Consider the following 25,625-nt stretch of genomic DNA (forward strand, 5'->3'; position numbering starts at 1 on the left):
CACAGAAATTAGAACATGGAATGCAGAACACAGAATTTAGAATATAGAATACAGAATACTGAATATAGAATTTAGAACATAGAATTTAGAACACAGAATTTAGGATATAGAATGCAGAATACTGAATAAAGTATTTATAAACAGGAATGCAGAACATAGTATTTAGAATATAGAATAAAGAATACTGAATATAGAATTTAGAATATAAAATGTATAACCCAGAATTTAGAATATGGAAAACAGAATATAGAACCCAGAATTTAGAACATGGAAATCCGAACTCAGAATTTAGATTGTAGAATACAGAAAACTGAATATAGAATATAGAACATAGAATGCGGAATATAAAATTTAGATTATAGAATACAGAATACTTAATATAGAATCTAGAATATAGAATGGGGAACATACAAATAAGAATATAGAATACAGAATAATGTATATAGAATTTAGAATATAGAATGTAGAACACAGAATATAGAATATAGAGTAAAGGATACAGAATAATGAATTAAGAATATAGAATGTAGAACACAGAATATAGAATATAGAATAGACAATATAGAACCCAGAATTTAGAACATGGGATGTAGAACACAGAATTTAAAATATAGAATACAGAATACTGAATATAGAATAGAGAATAGAGATTGTAGAACACAGAATATAGAATATAGAGTACGGAAGGTAGAATATAGTATAGAGAATATAGAATGTTGAACACAGAATATAGAATTAGGAAAACAGAATGCAGAACCCAGAATTTAGAACATGGAAAGCAGAACACATAATTAAGAATATGGAATACAGAATACTGAATATGGAATTAATAATATACAATGTAGAACACAGAATTTAGAATATAGAATAATGAATACTGAATATAGAATTTAGAATATGCAATGTAGAACACAGAATATAGAAAATAGTTTTGGGAATATAGAACACAGAATTTATAACATGGAATGCAGAACACAGAATTTAGAATATAGAATACAGAATACTGAATATAGAATTTAGAATATAGAATGTAGAACACAGAATATTGAATACAGAATATAGAAGAGAGAATTTAGAACATGGAAGGCATAACACAGAATTTAGAATATAGAATACAGAATTCTGAATATCGAACTAAGCATATTGAATGTAGAACACAGAATATAGAATATAGGATACGGAATATAGAATATAGAATACAGAAAATAGAGTGTAGAACACAAAATATAGAATATGGAAAACAGAATACAGAACCACGAATTTAGAATATGGAATGCAGAACACAGATTTTAGAGTATATAATACCGAATACTGAATATAAAATTTAGAATATGGAATGTAGAACACAGAATATGGAATGTAGTATACGGAAGGCAGAATATTGAATACAGAATATCGAATGTAGAACACAGAATTTGGAATACGGAAAACAGAACATAGAATCCAGAATTTAGAAAATGGAATGCAGAACACAAAATTTAGAATATAGAATACAGATTACTGAATAGAGAATTTAGAATATAGAATGCAGAACACAGAATTTAGAATATATAATACAAAATACTGAATATAGGATTTAGAATATACAATGTAGAACCCAGAATACAGAATATAGAATACGGAATATAAAATGTAGAACACAGTATATAGAATATGGAACAGAGTATATAGGACCCGAAATTTAGAACATGGAATGCAGAACACTGAATTTAGAATATAGAATACAGAATACTGAATATACAATTTAGTATATAAAATGTATAACACAGAATATAGAATATAGACTACGGAATGGAGAATATAGCAGGTAGAATAAAGAATGAAGTACACAAAATATAGAATATAGAATAGAGAATATAGAACACAGAACTTAGAACACGAAATTCAGAACACAGAATTTAGAATATAGAATAAAGTACACTGAATATAGAATTTAGAATATAGAATGTAGAACAAAGAATATAGAATATACAATACGGAATGCAGAATACAGTATACAGAATTTAGAATGTAGAAGACAGAATATAGAATATTGAATAGAGTATATGGAACCCATAATTGAGAACATGGAATGCAGAACACAGAATTTAGAATATAGAACACCGAATTCTGAATATAGAAATTAGAATATAGAATGTAGAACACAGAATTTAGAATATAGAATAGAGAATACTGAATATAGAATTTAGAATATAGAATGTAGAACACAGAATATAGAATATAGAATACAGAATAAAGAAAACAATATTTAGAACATGGAATGCATAACACAGAATTTAAAATATAGAATACCGAATACTGAATATAGAATATGGAATATAGAATGTAGAACACAGAATATGGAATACGGCAAGCAAAATATACAATAAAGAATATAGAAGGCAGAACACAAAATATAGAATATGGAAAATAGTATACAGAACCCAGAATTTAGAACATGGAATGCAGAGCACAAAATTAAAATATAGTATACAGAATACTGACTATAGAATTTAGAATATAGAATGCATAACACAGAATTTAGAATATAGAAAGTATAATACTGAATAAAGAATATATAAATAGGAATGCAGAACACAAATATAGAATATATAATACAGAATACTGAATATACAATTTAGAATATAGAATGTATAACACAGAATATAGAAAATAGAATACGGAATGCAGAATATAGAATACAGAATATTGAATGTAGAACACAGAATATAGAATATGGAAAACAGAATACAAAACACAGAATTGAGGACATGGAATGCTGAACGCAGAATGTAGAATATAGAATACAGAATACTGAATATAGAATTTAGAATATAGAATGTAGAACACAAAATTTAGAATATAGAGTAAAGAATACACAAAATATAATTAAGAATATAGAATGTAGAACACAGAATATAGAATATAGAATACAGAATACAGAACCCAGAAGTTAGAACATGGAATGCAGAGCACAAAATTTAGAATATACTATACAGAATACTGACAATAGAATTTAGAATATAGAATACATAACACAGAATATAGAATATAGAAAGTATAATACTGAATAAAGAATTTATTAATAGGAATGCAGAACACATAATTTAGTATATAGAATACAGAATACTGAATATACAATTTTGAATATAGAATGTATAACACAGAATATAGAAAATAGAATACGGAATGCAGAATATAGAATACAGAATATTGAATGTAGAACACAGAATATAGAATATGGAAAACAGAATACAAAACACAGAATTGAGGACATGGAATGCTGAACACAGAATGTAGAATATAGAATAAAGAATACTGAATATAGTATTTAGAATATAGAATGTAGAACACAGAATTTAGAATATAGAGTAAGGAATACACAAAATATAATTAAGAATATAGAATGTAGAACACAGAATATAGAATATAGAATAGAGAATATAGAACCCAGAGTTTAGAACATGGAATGTAGAACACAGAATTTAGAATATAGAATACAGAATACTGAATATAGAATTTAGAATGCACAATGTAGAACACAGAATATAGAACATAGAATACCGAATGTAGAATATACAATACAGAATATAGAATTTTGAACAGAGAATATAGAACTAGCAAAACAGAATAAAGAACCCAGAATTTAAAACATGGAATGCAGAGCACAGAATTTAAAATATAGAATACAGAATACTGAATATAAAATTAAGAATATAGAATGTAGAACACAAAATATGGAATGTAGAATACGGAATGAAGAATATTGAATACAGAATATAGAATATAGAACACAGAATTTAGAATATGGAAAACAGAATTTTGAACCCAGAATATAGAACATGGAATGCAGAACACAGAATTTAACATATACAATACAGAATACTGAATATAGAATTTAGAATATAGAACGTAGAACACAGAATATAGAATATAGAATAGGGAATGCAGAATATAGAATACAGAATATAGAATATAGGATACAGAATATAGAATATGGAAAACAGAATACAGAACCCAGAAATTAGAACATGGAATGCAGAACACAGAATTTAGAATATAGAATACAGAATACTGAATATAGAATTTAGATCATAGAATGCAGAACCCAGAATTTAGTATATAGAATGCAGAACACTGAATAAAGTATTCATAAACAGGAATGCAGAACACAGAATTTAGAATATAGAATACAGAAAACTGAATATAGACTTTAGAATATAGAATGTATAACACAGAATTTAGAATAAGGAAAACACAATATAGAACCCAGAACTTAGAATATGGAAATCCGATGTCAGAATTTAGATTGTAGAATACAGAAATCTGAATATAGTATTTAGAACATAGAATGCGGAATATAGAATTTAGATTATAGAATACAGAATACTTAATATAGAATCTAGAATATAGAATGGGGAACATAGAAATTAGAATATAGAGTACAGAATAATGAATATAGAATTTAGAATATAGAATGTAGAACACAGAATTTAGAATATAGAGTAAAGAATACAGAATAAAGTATTAAGAATATAGTTTATAGAACACAGAATATAGAATATAGAATAGACAATATAGAACCCAGAATTTAGAACATAGGATGTAGAACACAGAATTTAAAATATAGAATGCAGAATACTGAATATAGAATATAGAATACAGAATGTAGAACACAGAAAATAGAATATAGAATACGGAAAGTAGAATATAGTATAAAGAATATACAATGTTGAACACAGAATATAGAATTAGGAAAACAGAATGCAGAAACCAGAATTTAGAACATGGAAAGCAGAACACAGAATTTAAAATATAGATTAACGAATACTGAATAAAGAATATGAATATACAATATAGAACACAGAATTTAGTATATAGATTAGAGGATATAGAATCCAAAATTTAGAACATGGAATGCAGAACACAGAATTTAGAATATAGAACACAGAATACTGAATATAGAATTTAGAATATAGAATGTAGATCACAGAATATAGAATGTAGAATACGGAATGCAGAATATACAATACAGAATATAGAATGTAGAACTCAGAATATACAATATAGAATACAGAATATAGAAACCAAAATTTAGAACATGGAATGTAGAACACAGAAATTAGAATACAGAATACAGAATACTTAATAGAAAATTTAGAATATAGAATGAAGAACACAGAATATAGAATATAGAATACGGGGTGCAGAATATAGAACAAAGAATATAGCATGTAGAACACAGAATATAGAATATTGATTAGAGTATATAGAAACCAAAATTTACAACATTGAATGTAGAACACAGAATTTAGAATATAGAATAAAGAATACTGAATATAGAATTTAGAATATAGAATGTAAAACACAGAATATTGTATAGAGAATATAGAAGACAGAATTTAGAACATGGAATGCATAACACAGAATTTAGAATATAGAATACAGAATTCTGAATATCGAACTAAGAATATAGAATGTAGAACACAGAATATAGAATATAGGATACGGAATATAGAATATAGAATACAGAACATAGAATGTAGAACACAAAATATAGAGTATGGAAAACAGAATAAAAAACCCTGAATTTAAAACATGTAAAGCAGAACACAGAATTAAGAATATGGAATACAGGATACTGAATATAGAATTTAGTATAAACAATGTAGAATACAGAATTTAGAATATAGAATAAAGAATACTGAATATAGAATTTAGAATATACAATGTAGAACACAGAATATAGAAAATAGGTTTGGGAATATAGAACCCAGAATTTAGAACATGGAATGCAGAACACAGAATTTAGAATATAGAATACAGAATACTGAACATAGAATTTAGAATATAGAATGTAGATCACAGAATATAGAATATAGAATACGGAATGCAGAATGTACAATACAGAATATAGAATATAGAACTCAGAATATAGAATATAGAATACAGAATATAGAAACCAAAATTTAGAACATGGAATGCAGATCACAGAAATTAAAATATAGAATGACGAATACTGAATATAGAATATGAATATACAATATAGAACACAGAATTTAGAATATAGATTAGAGGATATAGAATCCAAAATTTAGAACATGGATTGCAGAACACAGAATTTAGAATATAGAATACAGAATACTGAATATAGGATTTGGAATATAGAATGTAGAACACAGAATATGGAATACGGCATACAGAATATACAATACAGAATATAGAATGCAAAACACAGAGTATAGAATGTGGAAAACAGAAAAGATATCTCAGAATTTAGAACTGGAATGAAGAACACAGAATTTAGAATATAGAATACAAAATACAGAATATAGAATTTAGAACATTGAATGCAGAACACAGTATTTAGAATATTGAATGCAGAATACTGTATAAAGTATTTAGAATATAGAATGAATAACACAGAAAATAGAATATAGAATACGGAATGCAGAATATAGAATACAGAACAGAGAATGTAGAACACAGTATATAGAATATGGAAAACACAATGCAAACCCAAGAATTGAAAACATGGAATGCACAACACAGAACTAAGAATATAGAATACAGAATACTGAATATAGAGTTTAGAACATACAATGTAGAACAGAGAATTTAGAATATAGAATACAGAATACTGAACATAGAATTTAGAATGCACAGTGTAGAACACAGAATATAGAACATAGAATACAGAATGTAGAATATACAATACAAAATATAGAATTTTGAACAGAGAATATAGAAGTATGAAAACAGAATAAAGAACCCAGAATTTAGAACATGGAATACAGAGCACAGAATTTAAAATATTGAATACAGAATACTGAATATAAAATTAAGAATATAGAATGCAGAACACAAAATATGGAATGTAGAATACGGAATGCAGAATATAGAATACAGAATATAGAATATAGGATACAGAATACTGAATATGGAAAACAGAATACAGAACCCAGAAATTAGAACATGGATTGCAGAACACAGAATTTAGAATATAGAATACAGAATACTGAATATAGAATTTAGAACATAGAATGCAGAACCCAGAATTTAGATTATAGAATACAGAATACTGAATATAGAATTTAGAATATGGAATGCATATACATAATTTAGAATATAGAATACAGAAAACTGAATATAGAATTTAGAATATAGAATGAACAGCACAGAATATAGAATATTCAATATACAATAGTGAACACAGAATTTAGAACATTGAAAACAAAACACAGAATTTAGAATATAGAATACAGAATACTGACTATAGAATTTAGAATATAGAATGCAGAACACAGAACTTAGAATATAGTATAAGAATACTGAATATATTATTCAGAACATAGAATGCAGAACACAGAATTAAGATTATAGAATGCAGAACACTGTATATAGAATTTATAAACAGGAATGCAGAACACAGAATTTAGAAAATAGAATAAAGAATACCGAGTATAGAATTTTGAAAATATAATAAATAACACAGAATATAGAATATAGACTACGAAATGGAGAATATAGAAGTTAGAAAAAACAATGAAGAACACACAATATAGAATATAGAATAGAGAGTATAGAACCCAGAAGTTAGAAATGGAATGCAGAACATAGAATTTGGAATATAGAATACAGAATACTGAATAAAGGTTTTAGAATATAGAATGTAGAACACAGAATATAGAATATAGAATAGGGAATGCAGAATATAGTATGTAGAATATAGAATGAAGAACACAAATACAGAATATAGAAGAGTGAATATACAAACCAGAACTTAGAACACGGAATGCAGATCACAGAATTTAGAATATAGAACACCGATTTCTGAATATAGAATTGAGAATATAGAACGTAGAACACAGAATTAAGAATATAGAATACAGAATAATGAATATAGAATTTAGAATATAGAATATAGAACACAGAATATAGAATATAGAATACAGAATATAGAAACCAAAATTTAGAACATGGAATGCAGAACACAGAATTTAAAATATAGAATACAGAAAGCTGAATATAGAATATGAATATACAATAAACAACACAGATATTAGAATATAGAATAGAGTATATAGAACCCAAAATTTAGAACATGGAATGAAGAACACAGAATTTAGAATATAGAATACAGAATACTGAATATAGAATTTATAATATAGAATGTACAACACAGAATATAGAATACAGCATCTGAATATACAATACAGAATATTGAATGCAGAACACAGAATACACAATAAGGAAAACAGAATACAGAACTCAGAATTTTGAACATGGAATGCAGAACACAGAATTTAGAATATAGTATACAGAATACTGAATATAGAATTTAGAACATAGAATGCAGAAGACAGATTTTAGATTATACAATGCAGAATACTGTATATAGAATTTATATACAGGAATGCAGAACACAGAATATAAACAAAAGAATAAAGAATACTGAATATAGAATTTAGAATATATAATATATAACACAGAATATAGAATATAGACTACGGAATGGAGGATATAGAAGGTAGAATAAAAAATTAACAACACAAAATATTGAATATAGAATAGAGAAAATAGAACCCAGAATTTAGAATTGAAATGCAGAAAGTAGAATTTAGAATATAGAATACAGAATACTGAATAAAGTTTTTAGAATATAGAATGTAGAACACAGAATATGGAATATAGAATAGGGAATGTAGAATATAGTATATAGAATATACAATGAAGAACACAAATAAAGAATATAGAATAGTGAATATAGAGCCCAGAAATTAGAACACGGAATTCAGAACACAGAATTTAGAATATACAATACAGAATACTTAATATAGAATTTAGAATAAAGAATGTAGAACACAGCGTATTGAATATAGAATACGGAATGCAGAATATAGAATACAGAATATAGAATGTAGAACACAGAATACAGATATTGAATAGAGTATATGGAACCCAAAATTTAGAACATGGAATGCAGAACAGAGAATTTTGAATATAGAATACAGAATACTGAATATACAATTTAGAATATACAAAGCAGAACACAGAATTTAGAATAAAGAATGCAGAATACTGAATAAAGAATTTATAAACAGGAATGCATAACACAGAATTTAGAATATAGAATACAGAACACTGAATATAGAATTTAGAATATAGAATGTAGAACACACAATATAGAATATAGAATACGGAATGCAGAATATAGAATACAGAACACAGAATATAGAACACAGAATATAGTATATGGAAAACAGAATACAAAACCCAGAATTGAAAACATGGAATGGAGAACACAGAATTAAAAATATAGAATAAAGAATACTGAATATAAATTTAGAATAAGAAATGTAGAACACAAAACTTAGAATATAGAATAAAGAATACTGAATATATTATATAGAATGTAGAACACAGAATATAGAATAGAGAATAGAGAATATAAAACCCAGAATTTATAACATGGAAAGAAGAACACAGAATTTAGAATATAGAATAGAGAATGCAGAATATAGAATTTAGAATTTAGAATGTATAACACAGAATATAAAATATAGACTACGGAATGCAGAATATAGAATATACAATATAGAATGATGAACACAAAATATTGAATATAGAATAGACAATATAGAACTTAGAATTTAGAACATGGAAATTAGAACACAGAATTTACAATATAAAATACAGAATACTGAATATAAAATTTAGAATATAGAATGTAGAACACAGAATATGGATTGTAGAATACAGAATGCAGAATATTGAATACAGAATATAGAATATAGAACTCAGAATTTAGAATATGGAACACAGAATAGAGAACCCAGAAATTAGACATGGAATGCAGAACACAGAATTTGGAATATAAAATACAGAATACTGAATATAGAATTTAGAACATAGAATAGATAATAGAGAATATAGAATCCAGAATTTAGAACATGGAATGCCGAACACAGAATTTAGAATATAGAATACAGAATACTGAATATAGAATTTAGAACATAGAATGCGGAACAAAGAATTTAGAATATAGAATACAGAATACTTAATATAGTATCAAGTATATAGAATGCGGAACATAGAAATTAGAATAAAGAATACAGAAAACTGAATAAAGAAATTAGAATATAGAATGTAGAACACAGAATTTAGAATATAGTGTAAAGAATACAGAATATTGAATTAAGAATATAGAATGTAGAACACAGAATATAGAATATAGAATAGAGAATATAGAACCCAGAAATTAGAACTTGGAATATTGAACACAGAATTTAGAATATATAATACAGAATACTGAATATAGAATTTAGAATAGAGAACGCAGAACACAGAATATAGAATATAGAATACGGAATGCAGAATATGGAATACAGAATATAAAATTTTAATAAAGAATATAGAATATGGAAAACAGAATACAGAACCCAGAATTTAGAAAATTGAATGCAGAACACAGAATTTAGAATATAGGATACAGAAAACTGAATATAGAATTTAGAATATAGAATGAAGAACACAGAATATAGAATAGAGATTAGAGAATATAGAACCATGGATTTAGAACATGGAATGCAGAACGCAGAATTTAGAATATAGAATACAAAATATTGAATATAGAATTTAGAATATAGAATGAAGAACACAGAGTATAGAATATAGAATACGGAATACTGAATGTATAATTTAGAATATAGAATGTAGAACACAGAATATACAATAAAGAATACGGAATGCAGAATATAGAATACAGAACAGAGAATGTAGAACACAGAATATAGAATATGGAATACACAATACAAAACCAAGAATTGAAAACATGGAATGCACAACACAGAACTAAGAATATAGAATACAGGATACTGAATAAAGAGTTTAGAACATACAATGTAGAACAGAGAATTTAGAATATAGATTAAAAAATACTGAATATAGAATTTAGAATATAGTATGTAGAACTCAGAATATAGAATATAGAATACGGAATGCAGTATATAGTATATAGAATATAGAAAATAGAATGATGAACACAAAATATAGAATATAGAATAGAGAATATAGAACCCAGAATTTAGAACATGGAATGTAGAACCCAGAATTTAGAATACAGAATACAAAATACTTAATATAAAATTTAGAATATAGAATGAAGAACACAGAATAAAGAATAGAGAATACGGGGTGTAGAATATAGAACACAAAATATAGCATGTAGAACACAGAATATAGAATATTAATTAGAGTATATAGAAACCAAAATTTACAACATAGAATGTAGAACACAGAATTTAGGATAAAGAATACTGAATACTGAATGTAGAATTTAGAATATAGAATGTTGAACACAGAATTTAGAATATAGAATACAGAATACTGAATATAGGATTTAGAATATACAATGTAGAACCCAGAATACAGAATGTAGATTACGGAATGTAGAATATATAATACAGAATATAAAATGTAGACCACAATATATAGAATATAGAATAGAGTATATAGGACCCGAAATTTAGAACATGGAATGCAGAACACTGAATTTAGAATATAGAATACTGAATACTGAATATAGAATTTAGTATATAGAATGCATAACACAGAATATAGAATATAGACTACGGAATGTAGAATAGAGGAGGTAGAATATAGAATGAAGTACACAAAATATAGAATATAAAATAGAGAATATAGAACACAGAAATTAAACACGAAATTCAGAACACAGAATTTAGTATATAGAATAGAGTATACTGAATATAGAATTTAGAATGTAGAATGTAGAACAAAGAATATACAATATACAATACGGAATGCAGAATACAGAATACACAATATAGAATGTAGAACACATTTATACACAGAATACAGAATACACAATATAGAATATAGAATATTTAATAGAGTATATGGAACCCATAATTGAGAACATGGAATGCAGAACACAGAATTTAATATAGAATACAGAATACTTAATATAAAATTTAGAATATAGAATGAATGACACAGAATATAGAATAGAGAATACGGGGTGCACAATATAGAACACAGAATATAGCATGTAGAACACAGAATATAGAATATTGATTAGAGTATATAGAAACCAAAATTTACAACATAGAATGTAGAACACAGAATTTAGAATATAGAATACAGAATACTGAATATAGAATTTAGAATATAGAATGTAGAACACAGAATATAGAATACGGCATGCAGAAAATTCAATACAGATTATCGAATGCAGAACACAGAATTTAGAATATAGAATACAGAATACTTAATATAGAATTTAGAATAAAGAATGTAGAACACAGCGTATTGAATATAGAATACGGAATGCAGAATATAGAATACAGAATATAGAATATAGAACATAGAATATATATATTGAATACAGTATATGGAACCCAAAATTTAGAACATGGAATGCAGAACACAGAATTTAGAATATAGAATACAGAATACTGAATATACAATTTAGAATATACAATGCAGAACACAGAATATAGAATATAGAATGCAGAATACTGAATAAAGAATTTATAAAAAGGAATGCAGAACACAGAGTTTAGAATATAGAATACAGAACACTGAAAATAGAATTTAGAATATAGAATGTATAACACAGAATATAGAATATAGACTACGAAATTGAGAATATAGAAGGTAGAATATAGAATGAATAACACAAAATACAGAATATAGAATAGAGAATATACAACAAAGAACTTAGAACACGGAATGCAGAACACAGAATTTAGAATATAGAAAACAGAATACTTAATATAATTTTAGAATATAGAATGTAGAACACAGAGCATAGAATATAGAATACGGTATACTGAATATAGAATTTAGAATATAGTATGTAGAACACAGAATTTCGAATATAGAATACGGAATGCAGAATACACAATAAAGAATATAGAATGTAGAACACAGAATATAGAATATGGAAAGCAGAATACAAAAACCAGAATTGAGAACATGGAATGCAGAGCACAAAATTTAGAATATATTATACAGAATACTGACTATAGAATTTAGAATATAGAATGCATAACACAGAATAAAGAATATAGAAAGTACAATACTGAAAAAAGAATTTATAAATAGTAATGCAGAACACAAAATTTAGAATATAGAATACAGAATACTGAATATAGAATTTAGAATAGAGAACGCAGAACACAGAATATAGAATATATAATACGGAATGCAGAATATAGAATACAGAATATAAAATTTTAATACAGAATATAGAATATGGAAAACAGAATACAGAACCCAGAATTTAGAAAATTGAATGCAGAACACAGAATTTAGAATATAGAATACAGAATACTGAATATAGAAGTTAGAACATTGAATGCAGAACACAGAATTTAGAATATAGAATACAGAAAACTGAATATAGAATTTAGAATATAGAATGTAGAACACAGAATATACAATAGAGAATAGAGAATATAGAACCATGGATTTAGAACATGGAATGCAGAACGCAGAATTTAGAATATAGAATACAAAATATTGAATATAGAATTTAGAATATAGAATGAAGAACACAGAGTATAGAATATAGAATACGGAATACTGAATGTACAATTTAGATTATAGAATATAGAACACAGAATATAGAATATAGAATACGGAATGCTGAATATAGAATACAGAACAGAGAATGTAGAACACAGAATATAGAATATGGAAAACACAATACAAAACCAAGAATTGAAAACAAGGAATGCACAACACAGAACTAAGAATATAGAATACAGAACACTGAATATAGAGTTTAGAACATACAATGTAGAACAGAGAATTTAGAATACAGATTAAAATATACTGAATATAGAATTTAGAATATAGAATGTAGAACACAGAATATAGAATATAGGATACGAAATGCAGAATATAGAATACAGAATATAGAATGTAGAACTCAGAATATAGAATATAGAATACAGAATATAGAAACCAAAATTTAGAACATGAAATGCAGAACACAGAATTTAAAATATAGAATAACGAATACTGAATATAGAATATGAATATACAATATAGAACACAGAATTTAGAATATAGATTAGAGGATATAGAATCCAAAATTTAGAACATGGAATGCAGAACACAGAATTTAGAATATAGAATACAGAATAATGAATATAGGATATGGAATATAGAATGTAGAACACAGAATACGGAATACGGCATGAAGAATATACAATACAGAATATAGAATGCAAAACACAGAATATAGAATGAGGAAAACAGAAAAGAGAACTCAGAATTTAGAACTGGAATGGAGAACACAGAATTTAGAATATACAATACAGAATACAGTATATAGAATTTAGAACATTGAATACAGAACACAGTATTTAGAATATTGAATGCAGAATACTGTATATAGTACTTAGAATATACAATGAATAACACAGAATATAGAATATAGAATACGGAATGCAGAATATAGAATACAGAACAGAGAATGTAGAACACAGAATATAGAATATGGAAAACACAATACAAAAACAAGAATTGAAAACATGGAATACACAACACAGAACTAAGAATATAGAATACAGAATACTGAATATAGAGTTTAGAACATACAATGTAGAACAGAGAATTTAGAATATAGATTAAAAAATACTGAATATAGAATTTAGAATATAGAATGTAGAACACAGAATATAGAATATAGAATACGGAATGTAGTATATAGTATATAGAATATAGAATATAGAATGATGAACAGAAAATATAGAATATAGAATAGAGAATATAGATACCAGAATTTAGAACATGGAATATAGAACACAGAATTTAGAATAGAGAATACAGAATACTTAATATAAAATTTAGAATATAGAATGAAGAACACAGAATATAGAATATAGAACACGGGGTGCAGAATATAGAACACAGAATATAGCATGTAGAACACAGAATATAGAATATTGATTAGAGTATATAGAAAGCAAAATTTACAACATAGAATGTAGAACACAAAATTTAGAATTTAGAATTTAGAATACATAATACTGAATATAGAATTTAGAATATAGAATGTAGAACACAGAATATAGAATATGGAAAACAGAATACAGAACACAGATTTAGAACATGGAATTCAGAACACAGAATTTAGAGTATATAATACCGAATACTGAATATAAAATTTAGAATATGGAATGTAGAACACAGAATATGGAATGTAGTAAACGGAAGGCAGAATATTGAATACAGAATATCGAATGTAGAACAAAGAAATTAGAATATGGAAAACAGAACATAGAATCCAGAATTTAGAAAATGGAATGCAGAACACAAATTTAGAATATAGTATACAGATTACTGAATATAGAATTTAGAATATAGAATGTAGAACACAGAATTTAGAATATAGAATACAGAGTAATGAATATAGGATTTAGAATATACAATGTAGAACCCAGAATACAGAATATAGAATATGGAATGCAGAATATATAATACAGAAAATAAAATTTATAACACAGTATATAGAATATAGAATAGAGTATATAAGACACGAAATTTAGTACATGAAATGCAGAACACTGAATTTAGAATATAGAATACAGAATACCTTATATACAATTTAGTATATAGAATGTATAACACAGAATATAGAATATAGGCAACGGAATGGACAATATAGAAGGTAGAATATAGAATGAAGTACACAAAATATAGAATATAGAATAGAGAATATAGAACACAGAACTGAGAACACGAAATTCAGAACACAGAATTTAGAATATAGAAAAAATTATACTGAACATACAATTTAGAATATAGAATGTAGAACAAAGTATATAGAATATACAATACGGAATGCAGAAAACAGTATACAGAATATAGAATGTAGAACACAGATATAGAATATTGAATAGTGTATATGGAACACATAATTGAGAAAATGGAATGCAGAACACAGAATTTAGAATATAGAACACCGATTTCTGAATATAGAATTTAGAATATAGAATGTAGAACACAGAATTTAGAATATAGAATACAGAATACTGAATATAGAATTTAGAATATAGAATGTAGAACACAGAATATAGAATGTAGAATACAGAATATAGAAAACAAAATTTAGAACATGGAATTCAGAACACAGAATTTAGAATATAGAATAGAGAATACTGAATATAGACTTTAGAATTTAGAATGTAGAACACTGAATATAGAATATAGACTACGGAATGCAGAATATAGGATATACAATATAGAATTATGAACACAAAATATAGAATATAGAATAGACAATATAGAAACCAGAATTTAGAACATGGCATGTAGAACACAGAATTTACAATATAAAATACAGAATACTGAATATCAAATTTAGAATATAGAATATAGAACACAGAATATGGAATGTAGAATACAGAATGCAGAATATTGATTACAGAATATAGAATGTAGAACACAGAATTTAGAATATGGAACACAGAATAGAGAACCCAGAAATTAGACATGGAATGCAGAACACAGAATTTGGAATATAAAATACAGAATACTGAATATAGAATTTAGAATATAGAATAGATAATAGAGAATATAGAATCCAGAATTTAGAATATGGAATTCCGAGCACAGAATTTAGAATATAGAATACAGAGTACTGAATATAGAATTTAGAACATAGAATTCGGAACATAGAATTTAGAATATAGAATACAGAATACTTAATATAGAATCTAGTATATAGAATGCGGAACATAGAAATTAGAATAAAGAATACAGAATACTGAATAAAGAATTTAGAATATAGAATGTAGAACACAGAATTTAGAATATAGAGTAAAGAATACAGGATATTGAATTAAGAATATAGAATGTGGAACACAGAATATAGAATAGAGAATAGAGAATAGAGAACCCAGAATTTAGAACTTGGAATATAGAACACAGAATTTAGAATATAGAATACAGAATACTGAATATAGGATTTAGAATAGAGAACGCAGAACACAGAATATAGAATATATAATACGGAATGCAGAATATAGAATACAGAATATAAAATTTGAATACAGAATATAGAATATGGAAAACAGAATACAGAACCCAGAATTTAGAAAATGGAATGCAGAACACAGAATTTAGAATATAGAATACAGAATACTGAATATAGAATTTAGAATATTGAATGCAGAACACAGAATTTAGAATATAGAATACAGAAAACTGAATATAGAATTTAGAATATAGAATGTAGAACACAGAATATACAATAGAGAATAGAGAATATAGAACCATGGATTTAGAACATGGAATGCAGAACGCAGAATTTAGAATATAGAATACAAAATATTGAATATAGAATTTAGAATATAGAATGAAGAACACAGAGTATAGAATATAGAATACGGAATACTGAATGTACAATTTAGAATATAGAATGTAGAACACAGAATATAGAATATAGAATACGGAATGCAGAATATAGAATACAGAACAGAGAATGTAGAACACAGAATATAGAATATGGGAAACACAATACAAAACCAAGAATGGAAAACATGGAATGCACAACACAGAACTAAGAATTTAGAATACAGAACACTGAATATAGAGTTTAGAACATACAATGTAGAACAGAGAATTTAGAATACTGAATAAAAAATACTGAATATAGAATTTAGAATATAGAATGTAGAACACAGAATATAGAATATAGAATACGGAATGCAGTATATTGTATATAGAATATAGAATATAAAATGATGAACACAAAATATAGAATATAGAATAGAGAATATAGAACCCAGAATTTAGAACATGGAATGTAGAACACAGAATTTAGAATACAGAATACAGAATACTTAATATAAAATTTAGAATATAGAATGAAGAACACAGAATATAGATTATAGAATACGGGGTGCAGAATATAGAACACAGAATATAGCATGTAGAACACAGAATATAGAATATTGATTCGAGTATATAGAAACAAAAATTTACAACATAGATGTAGAACACAGAATTTAGAATATAGAATACAGAATACTGAATATAGAATTTAGAATATAGAATGTAGAAAACAGAATATAGAATACGGCATGCAGAAAATTCAATACAGATTATCGAATGTAGAACACAGAATATAGAATATGGAAAACAGAATACAGAACCCAGAATTTAGAACATGGAATTCAGAACACAGAATTTAGGATATAGAATAAAGAATACTGAATATAGAATTTAGAATATAGAATGTAGAACAAAGAATTTAGAATATAGAGTAAAGAATAAACAATATATAATTAAGAATATAGAATGTAGAACACAGAATATTGAATAGAGAATATAGAAGACAGAATTTAGAACATGGAATGCAGAACATTGAATTTAGAATATAGAATACAGAATACTGAATATAGAATTTAGTACATAGAATGTATAACACAGAATATAGAAAATAGACTACGGAATGGTGAATATAGAAGGTAGAATATAGAATGAAGTACACAAAATATATAATATAGAATAGAGAATATATAACACAGAACTTAGAGCACGAAATTCAGAACACAGAATTTAGAATATAGAATACACTATACTGAATATAGTATTTAGAATATAGAATGTAGAACAAAGTATATAAAATATACAATACAGAATGCAGAATACAGAATACACAATATAGAATGTATAACACAGAATATAGAATATTTAATAGAGTATATGGAACCCATAATTGAGAACATGGAATGCAGAACACAGAATTTAATATAGAGAATAGAGAATATAGAACCATGGATTTAGAACATGGAATGCAGAACGCAGAATTTAGAATATAGAATACAAAATATTGAATATAGAATTTAGAATATAGAATGAAGAACACAGAGTTTAGAATATAGAATACGGAATACTGAATGTACAATTTAGAATATAGAATGTAGAACACAGAATATAGAATATAGAATACGGAATGCAGAATATAGAATACAGAACAGAGAATGTAGAACACAGAATATAGAATATGGAAAACACAATACAAAACCAAGAATGGAAAACATGGAATGCACAACACAGAACTAAGAATAAAGAATACAGAACACTGAATATAGAGTTTAGAACATACAATGTAGAACAGAGAATTTAGAATACAGATTAAAAAATACTGAATATAGAATTTAGAATATAGAATGTAGAACACAGAATATAGAATATAGAATACGGAATGCAGAATATAGAATACAGAACAGAGAATGTAGAACACAGAATATAGAATATGGAAAACACAATACAAAACCAAGAATTGAAAACATGGAATACACAACACAGAACTAAGAATATAGAATACACAATACTGAATATAGAGTTTAAAACATACAATGCAGAACAGAGAATTTAGAATATAGATCAAAAAATACTGAATATAGAATTTAGAATATAGAATGTAGAACACAGAATATAGAATATAGAATACGGAATGCAGTATATAGTATATAGAATATAGAGTATAGAATGATGAACACAAAATATAGAGTATAGAATAGAGAATATAGATCCCAGAATTTAGAACATGGAATGTAGAACACAGAATTTAGAATACAGAATACAGAATACTTAATATAAAATTTAGAATATACAATGAAGAACACAGAATATAGAATAGAGAATACGGGGTGCAGAATATAGAACACAGAATATAGCATGTAGAACACAGAATATAGAATATTGATTAGAGTATATAGAAACCAAAATTTACAACATAGAATGTAGAACACAGAATTTAGAATTTAGAATACAGAATACTGAATATAGAATTTAGAATATAGAATGTAGAACACAGAATATAGAATACGGCATGCAGAAAATTCAATACAGATTATCAAATGTAGAACAAAGAATATAGAATATGGAAAACAGAATACAGAACACAGATTAAGAACATGGAATTCAGAACACAGAATTTAGAATATAGAATAAAGTATACTGAATATAGAATGTTGAATATAGAATGTAGAACACATAATTTAGAATATAGAATAAAGAATACTGAATATAGAATTTAGAATATAGAATGTAGAACACAGAATATTGAATAGAGAATATAGAAGACAGAATTTAGAACATGGAATGCATAACACAGAATTTAGAATATAGAATACAGTATTCTGAATATAGAACTAAGAATACAGAATGTAGAACACAGAATATAGAATATAGGATACGGAATATAGAATATAGAATACAGAAAATAGAATGTAGAACACAAAATATAGAATAAGGAAAACAGAATACAGAACCCAGAATTTAGAATATGGAATGCAGAACACAGAATTTAGAGTATATAATACCGAATACTGAATATAAAATTTAGAATATGGAATGTAGAACACAGAATATGGAATGTAGTATACGGAAGGCAGAATATTGAATACAGAATATCGAATGTAGAACAAAGAAATTAGAATATGGAAAACAGAACATAGATTCCAGAATTTAGAAAATGGAATGCAGAACACAAAATTTAGAATATAGAATACAGATTAATGAATATAGAATTTAGAATATAGAATGTAGAACACAGAATTTAGAATATAGAATACAGAGTAATGAATATAGGATTTAGAATATACAAGGTAGAACACAGAATACAGAATATAGAATACGGAATGCATAATATATAATACAGAATATAAAATGTATAACACAGTATATAGAATATAGAATAGAGTATATAAGACACGAAATTTAGTACATGGAATGCAGAACTCTGAATTTAGAATATAGAATACAGAATACCTTATATACAATTTAGTATATAGAATGTATAACACAGAATATAGAATATAGGCTACGGAATGGACAATATAGAAGGTAGAATATAGAATGAAGTACACAAAATATAGAATATAGAATAGAGAATATAGAACACAGAACTTAGAACACGAAATTCAGAACACAGAATTTAGAATATAGAATAAATTATACTGAACATACAATTTAGAATATAGAATGTAGAACAAAGAATATAGAATATACAATACGGAATGCAGAATACAGTATACAGAATATAGAATGTAGAACACAGATATAGAATATTGAATAGAGTATATGGAACCCATAATTGAGAACATGGAATGCAGAACACAGAATTTAGAATATAGAACACCGATTTCTGAATTTGAATTTAGAATATAGAATGTAGAACACAGAATTTAGAATATAGAATACAGAATACTGAATATAGAATTTAGAATATAGAATGTAGAACACAGAATATAGAATGTAGAATACAGAATATAGAAAACAAAATTTAGAACTTGGAATTCAGAACACAGAATTTAGAATATAGAATAGAGAATACTGAATATAGAATTTAGAATTTAGAATGTAGAACACAGAATATAGAATATAGAATACGGAATGCAGAATATAGAATATAAAATATAGAATTATGAACACAAAATATAGAATATAGAATAGACAATATAGAACCCAGAATTTAGAACATGGCATGTAGAACAGAATTTACAATAAAAAATACAGAATACTGAATATCAAATTTAGAATATAGAATATAGAACACAGAATATGGAATGTAGAATACAGAATGCAGAATATTGATTACAGAATATAGAATGTAGAACACAGAATTTAGAATATGGAACACAGAATAGAGAACCCAGAAAATAGACATGGAATGCAGAACACAGGATTTGGAATATAAAATACAGAATACTGAATATTGAATTAAGAATATAGAATAGATAATAGAGAATATAGAATCCAGAATTTAGAACATGGAATTCCGAGCACAGAATTTAGAATATAGAATACAGAATACTGAATATAGAATTTAGAACATAGATTTCGGAACATAGAATTTAGAATATAGAATACAGAATACTTAATATAGAATCTAGTATATAGAATGCGGAACATAGAAATTAGAATAAAGAATACAGAATACTGAATAAAGAATTTAGAATATAGAATGTAGAACACAGAATTTAGAATATAGAGTAAAGAATACAGGATATTGAATTAAGAATATAGAATGTGGAACACAGAATATAGAATAGAGAATAGAGAATAGAGAACCCAGAATTTAGAACTTGGAATATAGAACACAGAATTTAGAATATAGAATACAGAATACTGAATATAGAATTTAGAATAGAGAACGCAGAACACAGAATATAGAATATATAATACGGAATGCAGAATATAGAATACAGAATATAAAATTTGAATACAGAATATAGAATATGGAAAACAGAATACAGAACCCAGAATTTAGAAAATGGAATGCAGAACACAGAATTTAGAATATAGAATACAGAATACTGAATATAGAATTTAGAACATTGAATGCAGAACACAGTATTTAGAATATAGAATACAGAAAACTGAATATAGAATTTAGAATATAGAATGTAGAACACAGAATATAAAATAGAGAATAGAGAATATAGAACCATGGACTTAGAACATGGAATGCAGAACGCAGAATTTAGAACATAGAATACAAAATATTGAATATAGAATTTAGAATATATAATGAAGAACACAGAGTATAGAATATAGAATACGGTATACTGAATGTACAATTTAGAATATAGAATGTAGAACACAGAATATAGAATATAGAATACGGAATGCAGAATATAGAATACAAAACAGAGAATGTAGAACACAGAATATAGAATATGGAAAACACAATACAAAAGCAAGAATTGAAAACATGGAATGCACAACACAGAACTAACAATATAGAATACAGAACACTGAACATAGAGTTTAGAACATACAATGTAGAACAGAGAATTTAGAATACAGATTAAAAAATACTGAATATAGAATTTAGAATATAGAATGTAGAACAAAGAATATAGAATATAGAATACGGAATGCAGTATATAGTATATAGAATATAGAATATAGAATGATGAACACAAAATATAGAATATAGAATAGAGAATATAGAACCCAGAATTTAGAACATGGAATGTAGAACACAGAATTTAGAATAGAGAATACAGAATACTTAATATAAAATTTAGAATATAGAATGAAGAACACAGAATATAGAATACAGAAAACGGGGTGCAGAATATAGAACACAGAATATAGCATGTAGAACACAGAATATAGAATATTGATTAGAGTATATAGAAACCAAAATTTACAACATAGATGTAGAACACAGAATTTAGAATATAGAATACAGAATACTGAATATAGAATTTAGAATATAGAATGTAGAACACAGAATATAGAATACGGCATGCAGAAAATTCAATACAGATTATCGAATGTAGAACACAGAATATAGAATATGGAAAACAGAATACAGAACCCAGAATTTAGAACATGGAATTCAGAACACAGAATTTAGGATATAGAATAAAGAATACTGAATATAGAATTTAGAATATAGAATGTAGAACACAGAATTTAGAATATAGAATAAAGAATACTGAATATAGAATTTAGAATATAGAATGTAGAACACAGAATATTGAATAGAGAATATAGAAGACAGAATTTTGAACATGGAATGCAGAACATTGAATTTAGAATATAGAATACAGAATACTGAATATAGAATTTAGTACATAGAATTTATAACCCAGAATATAGAATATAGACTACAGAATGGTGAATATAGAAGGTAGAATATAGAATGAAGTACACAAAATATAGAATATAGAATAAAGAATTTATAACACAGAACTTAAAACACGAAATTTAGAACACAGAACTTAGAATATAGAATAGAGTATACTGAATACAGTATTTAGAATATAGAATGTAGAACAAAGAATATAGAATATACAATACAGAATGCAGAATACAGAATACACAATATAGAATGTATAACACAGATTATAGAATATTTAATAGAGTATATGGAACCCATAATTGAGAACATGGAATGCAGAACACAGAATTTAGAATATAGAACACCGATATTTGAATATAGAATTTAGAATATAGAATGTAGAACACACAATATAGAATATAGAATACAGAATGCAGAATATAGAGTACAGAATATAGAATATAGGATACAGAATATAGAATATGGAAAACAGAATACAGAACCCAGAAATTAGAACATGGAATGCAGAACACAGAATTTAGAATATAGAATAAAGAATACCGAATATTGAATATTGAATATATAATAAATAACGCAGAATATAGGAAATAGACTACGAAATGGAGAATATAGAAGATAGAAAAAAGAATGAAGAACACACAATATAGAATATAGAATAGAGAATATAGAACCCAAAATTTAGAAATGGAATGCAGAACATAGAATTTAGAATATAGAATACAGAATACTGAATAAAGGTTTTAGAATATAGAATGTAGAACACAGAATATAGAATATAGAATAGGGAATGCAGAATATAGTATGTAGAATATAGAATGAAGAACACAAATATAGAATATAGAAGAGTGAATATAGAAACCAGAACTTAGAACACGGAATGCAGAACACAGAATTTAGAATATACAACACCGATTTCTGAATATAGAATTTAGAATATAGAAAGTAGAACACAGAATTAAGAATATAGAATACAGAATACTTAATATTGAATTTAGAATATAGAATGTAGAACCCAGAATAAAGAATATAGTATACAGAATATATAAACCAAAATTTAGAACATGGAATGCAGAACACAGAATTTAAAATATAGAATACAGAAAGCTGAATATAGAATATGAATATACAATAAACAACATAGATATTAGAATATAAAATAATGTTTATAGAAACCAAAATTTAGAAAATGGAAAGCAGAACACCGATTTTGAATATAAAATACAGAATACTGAATATAGAATTTGGAATATAGAATGTAGAACACAGAATATGGAATACAGAATGCAGAATATACAATATAGAATATAGAATGCAGAACACAGAATATAGAATGTGGAAAACAGAATACAGAACTCAGAAATTAGAACTGGAATGCAGAACACAGAATTTAGAATATAGAATACAGAATACTGAATATAGAATTTGGAACATGGAATGCAGAACACAGAATTTAGAATATTGAATACAGAAAACTGAATATAGAATTTAGAATATAGAATGTAGAACACAGAATATAGAATATAGAATACGGAATACTGAATATACAATTTAGAATATAGAATGTAGAACACAGAATATAGAATATAGAATACGGAATGAAGAATAGAGAATACAGAACATAGAATGTAGAACACAGAATATAGAATATGGAAAACAGAATACAAAACCCAGAATTGAAAACATGGAAAGCAGAACACAAAATTAAGAATATGGAATACAGAATACTGAATATAGAAATTAGAATATACAATGTAGAACACAGAATTTAGAATATAGAATAAAGAATACTGAATATAGAATTTAGAATATACAATGTAGAACACAGAATATAGAAAATAGGTTAGGGAATATATAACCCAGAATTTAGAACATGGAATGCAGAACACAGAATTTAGAAAATAGAATACAGAATATTGAATATAGAATTTAGAATATAGAATGTAGATCACAGAATATAGAATATAGAATACGGAATGCAGAATATACAGTACAGAATATA

Source organism: Vicugna pacos, unplaced genomic scaffold (assembly GCF_048564905.1).
Source record: "Vicugna pacos unplaced genomic scaffold, VicPac4 scaffold_20, whole genome shotgun sequence".
NCBI classification, from domain to species: domain Eukaryota; kingdom Metazoa; phylum Chordata; class Mammalia; order Artiodactyla; family Camelidae; genus Vicugna; species Vicugna pacos.